Here is a 14,398-nt window from a genome sequence, read left to right on the forward strand (position 1 = left end):
TGTTGTTCCAAGCTTCTTTTGCTGAAGGCTAGGGGTCTTGTCACTGGCTTTTTCTACCAGGCCTCTGGGATTGAGCCTTCTCTTGCATTAGAGTGACCCAGACTGGACATGACTGTTATACCCTTGCTTCCGGAAATGGCCATTTTCTTTCTGTGCTGGGGCTAGAAGCCTTAGGGATAGGCTGCTTTGCCACTAGCCTGTTGAGTCAAAACTGAGTCCTAGGCTGGTGATCTGTACAGCCTCCAGCTGCCTTGCCCAGACACTGCCCTCAGTAGGCTGCAATCCCCTTTTACCCAAGTGAGACAGACCTTTCCTGAAGTTCTTCTAACTTATCTTAAGCTGGACAATTATTTTTTTTTGTAGATTCTGTCATTCTAGAATCCATAAGAGGATCCTTTTTTTTTTCCCCCAAAGCGAAACTAGGAGGATCTCAGGAAACTTTCTTACTTCTCCCTATCTTATTTGATTCCTACCACTCTTAAATGTGTTTTTTGTAAACAACATATTGTTGGGTTCTAATTTTTAATTCATTCTGCTATCCATTTCTATTTTATGAGATCATCCCATTCACATTCAATGTGATAATTACTATTTGTGAATTTCCCTGCTATCTTATTTTTAATCACTCTTTTCCTTTGAATCTTTATTTTTACCTTACCCCTATAATCTTTTCTTCTCCCCTTACCTTCTTATTCTTTATTTTACCCATCCATATGAAAGTCTCCCTTATCCTCTCCCTTTCACCCTCCTCCTGTTCATCTACACAACCTTTTAATCTATACACTTCTATATGCACACCTCTATACACCCTCGCCCAATCTGTTTTTAGCTTTCTCATTTCTCTAGAAGTTGATTTCTAAACTTCTCCAGATGTTGTTTCCTCTTCAACCCAAATGAGAAAAAGTTTCCATCATTACCAACCCTCTACTCTCACCTGCTTTCTTTGTATTAAGTCTTCCTCCATGCATTATTTTTATGAGACAATTACTCTTTTCAATTTTTCCTGCCTAATTTTGTGTCTTAGACTTATTCTGTCATAGACATATTCCATCCATATCAGCCTTAAACTTTTTTCAAACTATCTTAGTAACAATAAGTTTTGAATACTGCTAACATGTTCAGATCTCACAAATAAATAGTTTGACCTCAATGAGTGACTTATGATTAATGTTTAATATTTTCCTTATATTTCTTCTGGATCTTGTACTGAGTTCTTCTTTGTTTGTTTTTATAAATGCTCAAAAGTCTTTCAGCTCATCAAATATCTTTGTTTTCTAAAAGAGGAAAGTGTTTGAATGCATGAAGAAAAAGGGTTTTTTTCCCTAGTATTAGGTCCCACAATTCTTAGAATCTGGTGTTCTTGCTCCTTTCCCACCAGCTTCTGAAATTATTTGCTTGCTATTTTGTTAGGACAGAATTCGGGGAGGAGGTATATATGGATTTAATGTGGCAAAGCAGATAGAAAGGTGTTCCATGCCACAAAGCATCCCAATGTTTGAGGATTTGGGAGTCACCGAAGATCAGCACAAAAGGGCTAATGGCTGGGAACCACGCTGCCATGAGGTCTGAAATGGCCAGGATCCATTGATTAGATTTGTTACTGTTAGAGAGATAAAATGACAAACCAGAATAAATAGAATAAAAGGAGGCATATATGCTCACTAGTAGGAGAATATCTAGAGTGGCTCTTTTCTCAGGGAAAGTTCTGGAAGAGAGATGTGAGCTATGAATATGTTGGACTTGCTGATGGTGTCTGTGTAGGAGAAGCACTAAAAAGGCATCAGCCCAGATCATGAATCCCACACATATAATATCAGGAATAGAAAAGACAATTGCAAAAAGTGAGACATTGAAAGAGATAGGAGAGAACATTGACCAGTATCCCAGATACCACATCCTTGTATTATTAGTCATATATCTTGCTGTATGCATAGTTCCAAGCAAAGTAAAATTGACCAGCAGGGGGAAGCACCAGCAGAAGAAGCAAGAAGGGACAATATACTTTGGTGCTTAGGTTTTGAGTTCTCCCCACCTGGAGTTACTGGGACTGATAGTGATGACCTGAAAACCACTCAAAAGGCAGGTGATGTTGAGGGAAACGCTCCGGGATATATTATAAAGATAAACAATGAGTTTACATCCAAAAGGACGCAAAAAATTTTTAACACCCAAACATATAATCATTAGAGGGATTCCCTTTGAGAGAAGCACTTTTGAGTTGGCCAAGGCTAAGTGGGCAAAAAGGCACTCTATGGTCCTCAGCTTGTGACCAATAAGGAAAGTGAAGGTGAAAAGACTCAGGAGGAAAAAATTGCCAAGAATCCCAACTGCCATCTGAATAAGGAAGACACTGCCCAATACCAAATCTCTATGCATTCTTTTCTTGAAATCTTGGGAAGAACCGGTCAGTGCTGGGAAATCCTACAGGAAAATGAAGAGATTTATTTAGGTTGTTAAGAGTATTACTGAAGAGACTGTGGATCCTTTTAGGGAAGCAAAGAATAACTTGTGGATTTGGTTGAATTTCCATATAATTGTACTTAAACCACTGAGTTTAAACCAGTGGTTGTATTTTCTGTGTTTTTCCCTGGTTTCAAGGATGTAAAAGTTAGCAAATTATTTTGAAATAACATAGATATGACACCAGGAGTCCATCTTCCATTCCAAATCCTTTTTTTATCCTTTGGTGCTTTTGATGCTATATGCTAGAAGAAGGAATTCACAAGTTCAATTCCAAAATGTAATATTGTAGAAATGTTTTCACAATGCATTTATTAAAAGGTGAAAATTTTGAATAAAATAATTAATTACACCTTAAATGAGAAATTACCACACAAAGTCAACACAGTGCACTTCTCTCAATGTCAGATACATCTCGCTTTAAATTACATGACAATAATAGCTTTTTTACAATATTTTGATGGGGATTAAATGAGAAAATATGACAATTGGTTGGCAAGCTTTAAAATGCTATAAATTATGCTATTAATAAGAATCTATCAACTTAATCTTTAAAAATGATGAAATTCATCACCTGGCATGTGTATGTGTATCTGTGTATGAGTATGTAAATATTTTATGGCACTTTTAAAATTTCAATAAAAACATATGAAAAATGTTTTTAATTTTAAGTTGAAAATAGGTTTGAAATTACAAAATTTATCCAACCAAATGAAATAACTTTAAGCAGAGGAAAAGTTCTTGTCTGTCCCCAGAATATCAATAGCTGAATAATTTTATTAAATCCCAAAGCAACCAAAATACATCAATATCATAATCTATAAATTTTGGCATATTATTCTAAAAGAATATCATTCTTCTATTGAAAAAAATAAAAAATGAAGAACAAATTAGGTAATAGACAAGCATTTGTTAAATGCAAATTATATGCCAGGTGCTAGGGATGCAAATTTAAAAAAGAGATAATTCTTGCCTCAATTAGGTTAAGATCTATTAAGAATAGAATATTCCAAAAGCAATGTATAGAGGAAAAGTGACAGTATACATATTTTCTACATTTTAAAAGGATGAAAATAGAATGACAGAAGATATGGAAAAGCAATAATCAAAATAATTATGCATTGACAAGAACAACAATAATAATTAATAACAATAATAGGAGCTAGCATTCACATAGTATCTGCCATTTTCCAATCACTGTGCTAAGGGCTTCACAAAAAGAATCTCTCATCAAATAGTAACATGAAGGAAATGCAAAGCTTATACATACATAACATTCTACTATTTTTTCTATATGATTACTCATTTTTATTGAGATGAAGAAGTAATTCTGGGTTCTCTTCATCTTTGGGAGCTGAACACAACTTCTAGTTGATTGCACTTCTGTGAACAGTCTTCAAATAAGGTCCTTTCTTTGGTCATGGCAAGCCATAGAATAAAGAAAATACAAGATGTCCCTCATCGTTGTCCAATAACTTCTATTTCTATGATGAGAACAAGAAAATGATGAACAATGGAGCCAAATGTGCTAAAATCTGGAAAGGTTTTAGAAAGTATAAATTTATGCCCTATTACTCTAAATGTGGGACGCTTATGAAATAATGAGTAGAAGGATCAATACTGATAAAAATGAATTGTAGCCATCTTGACTTTCTTGCTACAAAATAAATCAGAATCCAAAAAAAAAAAAAATGGAGCTAGATGAAAGACTGAACCAAAGGTTTTCTATGAAGCTATAACAACCAAATGTTTCCTGGGACAATATATCATCACATATGTTATAATCTTGCATTATGGTATTCATAATATGTATTAGCAGCAAGACCGCCGTGATAAATAATAGAAACATCTATCTCAAGTATGAGGATAATCTTATTAATTTAGAAGTAGAATGTATCTTAGAAACAATTTTGTCAGTGAGTCATTCAATTAATACTTTTCTCAGCACTTAGTGTGTACCAGACACTTTGCTAAGAGTTGGGAATGTGAAGAAAAGCAAAAAGCTATTCTTGCTCTCAAGGAGCTAAAAGTCTAATAAGGGAGATGCAAACAACTATATGCTAACAACAAAAAAATCTTCCTATAGGATGAATGGGAGACATGCAACAAAGGGAAGAGACCAAAATTAAGGGAGATCAGGAAAGGCATCAGAGAATCCTGGTACATTTCCATCTGATAGTGGGATTTTTTGGGAATTTGAAGGAATTGAGTGAAGGAATAAGGCACAGATGAGAAGAAAAAATAACCCCAGAAATGGGGATCATATGGTAAAAATGCCCAGAGTCAGGAAATTGAATGTCTGTCTTGTTTGAGAAAGTGCCAGGTGGCCAATATGGCAGAATCATAGAATACCTGTAAAAGGATGCACCATAAGGTGCAAGAAAACTGGAATAGCAAGAAAGGGAAAATAAAATGGCCTTGGAATGAAAAAGAGGAGACTTCATATTTGATCCAGAAGATCTTAGGAAATATGTGGATTCTATTGAGTAGGAAAGAGATGTGGTAAGACTTGTGCTTTAGGAAGAAAATATTACTAACTGATTGGAAGATGAACTAGAGTGGAGAAAGACCAAGAAGCCACATTATTATATTGATCCAAGTGTAAGGTGATTAGAGTGTTGGCAGTATTAGAAGGAAAGGAGTTTGTAGAGAACAGATGTTATAAAAGCAAAGTCTGTCAGTCTCATCTGAACTTCAACTTGGATATGAAGGCTGAGAAAATATTGCTACTGAGAGAAATTATTAAATTGGAATGGAGGTTTTTCCTTTGTATTTCATCATCCAGGGACCAGTTCTTACAGATATTTCAATCCATCTCTGATGGATATTGCTGATAGAAGAGATTACTCAAATCCTCAGGATACATGCTCCTCAATTTTGTGCATAATCCCACCTAATTAAAAGAGCTTACTTTTATTTAAAGTGTAAAGACTAGGTGTCTTTTTGCAGCAGGGAAATGATCTTCTATCCTTGAAATTGTCCATTACAATTTAGGGTGAGATGGAGTAGAGATGGATTTCTTTTGTCCAGATTTCTGGAGACAACTGAGTCTCATGGATAAATATAAGGAGGAGGAACTGAAGACTTTTAGCCCACTTCATTAATATGTCCACTCCCTTTTTAACTGTTAACTAATCTGGACTGATAATTATCACCTGTCACTGAAATAGCTCCTTTTTCAAACTTTGTGAGACATGCAGAGATCTTCATAATTTTGTCTTTGTTTACTAAGAGAAATCACTGATTATCAATATATTGTTTTTTTGTCAGTCTAATGAATTAATTATTAATTACCCAGAAACTCTGTCTTCAGAGTTTTTCATTCATAACAGTACAGAGCATGCAACCTAATTTTTGAACTTGAGTAACTAGAAAAATGCTGGTATCCTCAAAAATAATATGGAAGTTTGGAAGAGGGAAAGGTATTGAGGGAAAAATAATAGGGCCAGTTTGGGACATGTCAAATTTAAGATGTCAATTGGGCATTCTGTCCTCCAGGCAAGTGGAGATGTGAGACTAGCAGTACCATATTTTCCCGATAATAAGACACTGTCTTATTAATTTTTTGGACAGAAAAACATCAGAGGGCTTATTTTCAGGGGAGGGCTTATTTTAATGAACTATTCTTTTCCTTTTGATGAGATCCCTGTTTCCATACTGGGGCATCTTCTGAGTTTTTCTTTCTTACCTCTTACTTCCTTGCTTGCTCTTAAGGTTTCCTTTCTCCTCATCCTTTTTTGTGTTCTTGAAGCTGCTTTGGCCCAAGGAGTACAAGAGAAAGGGAGACAGAAAGGACTGGTTTACTGTTCTCCTGTCCCAGTGTTAGACATCCTGTAAGTATTTATTACATTCTCTGTCATAAGCCTCAAAAGTTTGAGCAACATTCAGGGAACAGGAAGTCCTTAGTTCTTTCCCAGGCTTTTCTTTTTACTAAGTAAGGGCATTTCCCCTGCTTGTACAGAGGAGAACTCAGGGTGCAAAACAAAATTCAATTTGTGGATGAAATTCGGAGTCTAGAATCCTAGGTTTAGGATTGAGTTTTTTTGCATTAACAAAGGTTCTCTTTCCTAATTGACTTCCTTTTCATTAATCTGAGGACCTTATCTGGGAACACTTTGTAGATTGGTTTGAGTAAAAGTCTATAATACAAAAATGAGTTTCAACAATTTTCTAATTAGCATATCGGATGGACTTTTCTTAATCCTTATTGATATCTATAAACTTTTGACATTGTATATGAACTTCTTCTTGATAATCTTAATGTTTTTATGACTAATAGCTTCCTGGTATTCCTCCTACCTACCTGATTAGTTAGTTCTCTGTGTCCTTTGATGAATCTTTATTCAAACCATGCCTAGTAAACCTTGCTATTCTATATGTATCTCTCATAACCGCTCTTCTGTTCTCCCTTTGTAATATTTCACTTGGTAATGTCACCAGCTACTAAAGTTCTTATCATCTGCATGCTGATGATTTTTAAAGATATTTATTTAACCCTAACTCCTCTACTTACCATGTTTCCCCGATAATAAGACCTATCCCGAAAATAAGCCCTCCCCATACTGTGTAAGATTCCTGTAAAATAAGCCCGCCCCAGGAAAAAAGCCCTATTGAGATTGCTACTGTAGCGTAGGTGATCCCCTGCACTACACGCTACATTACGGTACCCTCTGTTTGCACCATTTCCCCCATCCACCCCAAGGTGAAACACATGCCGCACTCCGAGCTACATCCAATCCGAGCTGCAGCAGTGAGCGTGTCATCCTGTTCTTCCCCAGTGATTTGCTTGCTGGCGCCACTGAGAGCAGTGCCACGGAGGAGAGCTGAGGCAGGACAACATAAAAACCCGGTATGTGAGCGGGAGTGAGGGGGCATGATGGAGGATAAAAGAAGAACTCAGGGGGCATCATGGAGGATAGAAGGAGCACTCAGGGAGCATGATGGGGTTAAAACATTATTGAGGGGCATGATGGAGTGAAAAGAAGGACTGATGGTCATAATTTTATTATTCTGTCTGCACGGGTCACCTGTGTTTTGGCAATTCGTCTGGAAATTGAACAAGCTATTCAACCTCACCCAAATGCAATAAAGGCCTGCTCAGGGTAACAAAAGGCCTGAACAAACCCAAAGGTAAACATACTCAATGCTACTTGCTCCTTGCCTCAAAGAAGAGCTTGGCTTCCATAGTGTCTATAGTAATTTCTGCTAAGTCTACCTACACTCCTCTACTCTCCCACTCCTCATGTACCTTCTAGATACTGGACTGGTAGGAAGGAAATGGGTTTTTGTTGAGATCTTACCTTCACTGATTCCAGTCTACATCAACTAAACAAGCTTAAGGCAACCTTTTTATTTATTTTATTTTTTAATAATTTTTCAAAACAACCTTTTTAGAGGGAGATTCTGGGGTGGTGTGAAGGAAAAATAAATCAGGAGCTATGGAGAGTAAGCTAACTTTTGAAAGTACATTTAAATTTAAGACGGATCAATTAGAATTATCTTTTTTATTTATTATTTAATAATTATTATTATTATTATCTTTTTTTCTCCTTTTATATGTAGCTTGCTATTGTTTAACCTTTATTCACTAAGATCCATGACATCCGTGACATGCAAGTGATTTTGATTTAAGAGAGCTGGTTTATGATTACCAGGGATGATTTCATTTAGCAATGAAAATACATAGAACCATTTGAATTGCATACATTGAGAGAATTATGGGATGTTTTAAATGAAGATGGCCAGCCAAATAGATGGAGTGTTCATTTGGAGAGATCTTTTATTTGAAGCAATTGTCTCTCTGTTCCTAGTTATCTCTTTGTTTTGCTTTTGTTTTCTGTCTATGATTTGTTTTGTTTTTGTGTGAATTACATATTAGCCCCTGGATATGGCAATGGAGGGTCCCATTAAAAGTTTTTCTGCCTTTTGTTTCTAGTGAGCATAAGAGGTATTGATGCTGTTAGTGGCAGTGCAAAGAATCCCTCTTGTTGGCACAGGTTCAACATGAAAGAATACATGAACCCAAAAAGTCTGGCTGTAAAAGGGAAGTTTATTGTTGGCTGAGAAGCCAGCTTTGCTAGGTAGACAGACTCCTCAGTTGCAAGAGTCCTGACAGAGAAATAACAAGAGATTATCACTGAGAAGGTCTCTTCACAGCTGGCAGGAGTCCTGGTAGGCAGCTGTGCCAAGAGGAGAGGTCCCTTGGCAAAGCATAACCCGACTTTGGACTTCTGCAAAGATTTGAATTTGAAAATTGTCTTTTTATAAGAAATCTGAGACTGGGATTTTTATTGAATGAGATTCCTTCAATGTTGTCACTGCCCCCAGCTCTAGATTTCCAATTCAATGAGACCATTTAAGTTCCAGCCACTAGGAGTGGTCTTGGACTAATTTTCACTTCACTAGAGGGTGCAGGTACTCAATAGAAATCAGGTCCAGATCTCCAGGTAAATGAGATCACTTAAGTTGGAGCCAAGTAGGGAGTGGTCCTGGGCTAATCTTAATGAAACCACTTAACTACCCTGAAGGGCTGGCCTCTGTCAGAGGAGAGTTTCAGAGCTCACCCCAAAACTCAAGGAGGACAGTTTCAGGGTTCACTCCCATCAGTATCAAGGCTATTTCTTTTTTATTTTATTTCATCTGGATTATCTTCTATCAGCAACTTCTCTTTGTATTATGGATGGAAAATTTTGACAGGATTCCTTTACTTGCATTATTATAATCTAAATGAAAAGGGTGGAAAAATGAGAACTTTTCAGATGAATGATTCAACTAATGATTATGATATAATTGTATCTCTCTTCCTTATTCTATCTTGTGTGTGTGTGTGTGTGTGTGTGTGTGTGTGTGTGTGTGTGTGTGTGTAGATAGAGGAACAAAGAGAGACAGAAAGGAGAGATAGAGAGAAACAAAGTGACAGAGACACAGATACACACACGCACAGAGATAGAAAGCCAAAGGCATACAGAGAAAGAGTCAGAGAGAATAAGAGACAAGCAAAAATCAACAGAGAAGCAGGCAGAGAGACAGATGGACACTCTCCTTCTGTAGAAATTTATGATGTTAAAAAGTATCATGACTGTATTTTCACTTAAGTATCATCTGTTAAATGTAAATTTTCAAATTGTAATTCTGTGTTTTTTCGATGTTTCATAATCTAAAATATCTTTATGTTTTTTATTCAGCAATTTTCCTTCTATAAACAACCATATACCCAGATTTCTCTCTCTTCCTTTATTCCCTTTCTCTTTCCCCATCTGTTTCTATCTTTTCCTCATTTTTTCTTTGCCTGAGTAAATAGTGGTGCTATGCCTAGATGACTTTTTAGTATTTAAGTATTTGCGCTCTGCTCACTACAAAGGAAAATTCAAGAAATATAATCAAGTTGATCATGATTTGTTTTAATTTCTCAAAATTGTCTTCTAGAATAATGTTGGAAAACTGCTTCTTTCCTTCCTTTCTTTCTTCCTTCTTCCCTGTTTCTTTCTTTCCTTATTCTTTCTTCCTTTCTTTCTTCCCTCTTTCCTTCCTTTTTTGTTTCTTGCATCTTTCTCTGAGAACATTTCTTTCTTCCCTCCCTTCCTCCTGCTTTCTTTCCTTTCCTCCCTCACACTTTCCTTCCTCTTTTCCTTCCTTTCCTTCCTTCTTTTCCTTTCATCCTTCCCCACTTCTCTTCTTGCCTTCCTCCTTATCTGCTTCTCTACTTTTCTCCCTTCCTTCCCTCCCTCTTTAATCCTGCAATATCTCCATCCTTTACATCTTTACTTTCTACTTTAGTCAGTGAGAAACTTGTTTTCCTTGATTGAGTTCTAGGTATTGTCTTCTTCATACAGACAGGAGCTGGAATGCTGGGAAATGTCTTTCTCCTTTGTCGTTATACCATCTCTTTCTATAATGACAACAGGCTGCGGTCCATAGACTCCATTTTCTTCCACTTGTCTCTGGCCAACTCCATCGTGCTCATTTCCAAGGGAGTCCCTCATACAATGGTTGGTTTGGGGATGAAAATTTTCCTGGATCATGTTGGCTGTTTTTCCTCCACCGAGTGGCCCATAATGTTTCTCTCACTATCACTTGCTTTCTGAGTGGGTTTCAGATTATCACCATCAGTCCCTTTACTTTTTCCATTTGGTCAAAACTCAAAGCTCAAGCCTCAAATTACATTGCTCCCTTTTGCCTTTTTTTGCTGGATCCTACACTTTCTAATAAATGTCTATATATTTGCAAATATTCAGAAGTTTACAGAAAGAAGTAACAACACGAGGCTATGGAATATTGGATTCTGTTCACAATTTCCTCCAGCATCATTCAAAGTCTCTGTATTTATAATTTTGTTCTCTATTCCTGATTTCCTTTGTGTGGGATTTATGGTCATAGCCAGTGGCTATCTGGTGCTTGTCCTGCAAAGACACCATCGACAAGTCCAGCATATTCACAGCTCCAGCCATTTGCCAAGAAGATCTCCTCAGACTAAAGCCACCTACACCATTTTAGTATTGGTGAGCACCTATGTCTCCTTCTATTCAATCAATTCTGTTTTGTCATTTTATCTCTTTATTTTTGATAAATATTATATGTGGATGATTCCCACAGAAGCCCTCTTGGCTGCATATTTTTCAGCCATCAGTCCGTTTGTGCTTATCAGTTCTGATTCCCAACTTCTCTATCATTTCTACTACCTCTGGAAAAAGAAAAGATCCCAAGATTCTCCTTTTCCTGGTTGTTCCCTAGTTCAACATTCTATTTCTCCTCCTAAGAGGCGATATCATTAAAAAGACAATGAGAGCAGGTCAGGATGCAGTAGGATAAGAGCCATATATCTTATAAATTAGAAGAAACACTAAATATAAAAATCATTTTCATCATGAGGATCATTATATCTAGAATTTTTTTTGGATCCTTTAATAGTGAACTTTCGAATTTCACATCTTTCAGATTATTTTGAACTCTCCTTCTGGAAATGTATATTAAATATTCTCCTCCTTTAGAAATTATTTTTGTCATAGAATTGAGAATGTTGAGAAAACCAATTTACACTGGTGGAGGGACAACTGAGAGATGGCCATCATTTTCTTCTACATATGAAATAAAGGACATATTTTGTTTTACCTGTGATCTACAAAGATTGTAGAAAATATCTGGAGTAAAGAGAGGAAAAAGTTTTATGAACCTTGTCTCTCATCAGGACTGGCATAAGAGATATATTATGTCACAAGTAGAGATATTTTTCTCTGATTCCATATAATTTGTAATGTCTTAGAAGTTCTTGCTACAGTATATTATAAAACAGATCTCAAAATAACTTAGTAGAAGCTCTCAATTTTCACTTCAAAACCAGATAACCTCATCTCAAACATTATGATTTTGATATTTTTAGTAATAGAGCTATAAGATAATAATTGAATTACCAATTCATAATTCCCTTGAAATTTTAGAGAACTTAAGTTCTAAAATGTCCTTTTCTATCCTTATCTAAACTGTGGACTTGGTGAAAACTGTGCTAATAATAAATTAGAGGAAGGTTCTTTAAAAAAAAAAAAGCTACGAGAATCTGAAATTGTAAAATAAGTCATTTGGCTTAAAGATTGAATATCTACCAAAAAATAGTTAAGAATGTCTAAATTATTATTGATTCCATTACACTTAACCTTCTGTGATGCAAGTTAGCAAATTTTACAATGATATTAAAATAATTCAAGTATTAGCTGAAAAATCAAAAGCCAAATATTTTAAAATACCAGCAAAGGTAGAACTCTGAAATCTTTTAGTTTATATATAATCATTTAATCTTTTTTCCTAAAATTATTCACTTTTTCTTCCAATTAGTTAGAAGTCTAAATTTTTTCATTAATTCCATTTTTTCTTTTAAAAGTCCAATTAATTCTAATTTTATTTTATTTTTAAAAGTTTTTTTCCAAACACATGTAAAGATAATTTTCAGCCTTCCCCCTTGCAAATCCTTGGGTTCCAATGGTTTTTCTCCCTTCCTTCCTTGAACTTCTTCCCCAGAGGACAAGTACTCCAATATATGTTAAACATGTGCAAGTTTTCGATATACATTTCCACAATTATCATGTTGCACAAGTAAAATCTGACCAAAAGAAAGAGAGAAAGAGAGAGAGAGAGAGAGAGAGAGAGAGAGAGAGAGAGAGAGAGAAAGAGAGAGAGAGAACAAAATGCAATAAAGCAACAACCAATAAAAGTAAAAATATGATGTGATCCACACTCACTCTCCTTTGGGTACAGATGGTTCTCTTCATCACAAGACCACTGGCAGTGGTCTGAATCACCTGAATGAAAAGAGCCATGTCCATCAGAATTGTTCATTGTATAATACTATTGTTGCGTTGTACAGTGTTTCCATGGTTCAAATGACTTCACTTAGCATCAGTTCATGTAAGTCTTTCCAAGCCTCTATGAAATCATCCTGTTGATCATTTCTCATAGAATAATAATATTCCACAACATTGATATACCAAAACTTATTCAGCCATTCTCAGACTGATGGGCATCAACTCAGTTTCCAGTTCTTTGCCACTACAAAAAGGGCTGCTAGAAATATTTTTTTCAGGTTGGTAGTTCTTTGAACACAGCTTCCTATTGTTGTTTAGAATGTTTGGACAATTTTAAAACTCTACTAACATTGTAAAAGTGTCTCAGTTTTCCCACATCCCCTCCAATATTCATCATTACCTTTTCCTGTCATCTTAGTCAATCTGGAAGATGTGCAGTTGTATCTCAGCAACTCCAATTAATTTTAATTTATTTCTTCTCTTTAAAAGGGATGACACAGAAAACATAGGTAACAACACTTCGTACACACACACGCATGCATTTATATATACGTATATATATATAAATGAATTTAAATAAAAATCATAAATTGTATGACGATAGTAACAAAAAAAGAAAACAAACCTGGGATGGAATGAACAAGCAACTGGAGTAATTCCAAGTTATATAGCAGTTTACCTTAAAAAGCATTGCCTTAAAAAAGGACATGCTCTACAAATGTGTGTTACTCTCAAATTAAATAATAAACCTAAGCAAAATTGACTTTTCTTTGAGTTAACATAAGATATTCCCTAACTTGCTCTCCTCTAAGAAACTCTTAGAATGTTCTCTTTTAACCTTGAACTAATTAATAGGTTTATATTTTGTTGCCACAAACTTTTGAATAGTTTCATTATTCTTACACCATTTTGAATATTTCCAAGGATGATATCTTCTGCATAATTATATAATTATGAAAAGGCAGATGACAAGAACAGGCTCTTATCTTCTTAGTTGTTTAGGATATAGATGTGATCATCATCTCAGACTGGAAATGGTGAGAACTGGCAACTTCTATGCCTATGTTCTAAACCATTACAGAAGGGCTCAAATTTAGCAGTGACAAGATAAATCATAAGACAACTCAAACTGTCTTCATGAGAGAGATTTGTTATGAAAAGAAGAATTCAAGCCAAGTTGTTGAATTAAAGTTCAAAGTGACCTGAACTCTGCTTAATTCATCTCCAGAAAACTTTAAAATAATGCCTCAAAATGAATTCTCTAGTGACATAATTAACAAGAAGACTAACAAGGTGGAAAACTGACTTAACCCAAGATAACTTAGAAGGCTGGTGGGAAACATCTAAATCATTTGGGTCAAAGGGGAATGCCATCTAATGCAAATAAGTCAGAAGCAGCCAGTGCCCCAGAAAACCAGGAGAAGAACCCAGACTCTAAGACAGTTGAGAGAGCCTGTTCCTGACATAGCAGGCAATCAATCAGGTCACATTGCTTGATTGAATAGCAAGTGAGCAGTGGAATAAATCAGTTACACAAGACATACCTATAGTAACCCACTATCTTTTAACAAACCCAAAGATTCCAGTTTCTGGAATGAGAACCTATTATTGACAAAAGCAGCTCCCAAAAAACTCCTTAAAAATAC

General features: G+C 35.7%; 4 protein-coding genes across 4 annotated transcripts in view; 2 read left to right on the forward strand and 2 right to left on the reverse strand.

Annotated features, from left to right (window-relative positions):
- Positions 1-14,398, forward strand: part of LOC127557646 (uncharacterized) — a 370,654-nt gene that overhangs the window by 248,659 nt on the left and 107,597 nt on the right. The gene's annotated exons all lie outside the window — the stretch shown is intronic.
- The window catches only part of LOC127556669 (uncharacterized), a 170,406-nt gene that overhangs the window by 83,682 nt on the left and 72,326 nt on the right, over positions 1-14,398 (forward strand). The gene's annotated exons all lie outside the window — the stretch shown is intronic.
- Positions 1-14,398, reverse strand: part of LOC127556679 (uncharacterized) — a 346,970-nt gene that overhangs the window by 67,633 nt on the left and 264,939 nt on the right. The window contains exons 5-6 of the mRNA XM_051989977.1: positions 12,690-12,749; positions 6,149-6,211 (exon numbers count right to left, since the gene is read on the reverse strand). The gene's annotated coding sequence lies outside the window, so the exon portion shown is untranslated. The remainder of the gene's footprint in view (positions 1-6,148; positions 6,212-12,689; positions 12,750-14,398) is intronic.
- The window catches only part of LOC127556670 (clusterin-associated protein 1-like), a 161,743-nt gene that overhangs the window by 59,684 nt on the left and 87,661 nt on the right, over positions 1-14,398 (reverse strand). The gene's annotated exons all lie outside the window — the stretch shown is intronic.

The sequence above is a fragment of the Antechinus flavipes genome, chromosome 3 (assembly GCF_016432865.1).
Source record: "Antechinus flavipes isolate AdamAnt ecotype Samford, QLD, Australia chromosome 3, AdamAnt_v2, whole genome shotgun sequence".
NCBI lineage: Eukaryota > Metazoa > Chordata > Mammalia > Dasyuromorphia > Dasyuridae > Antechinus > Antechinus flavipes.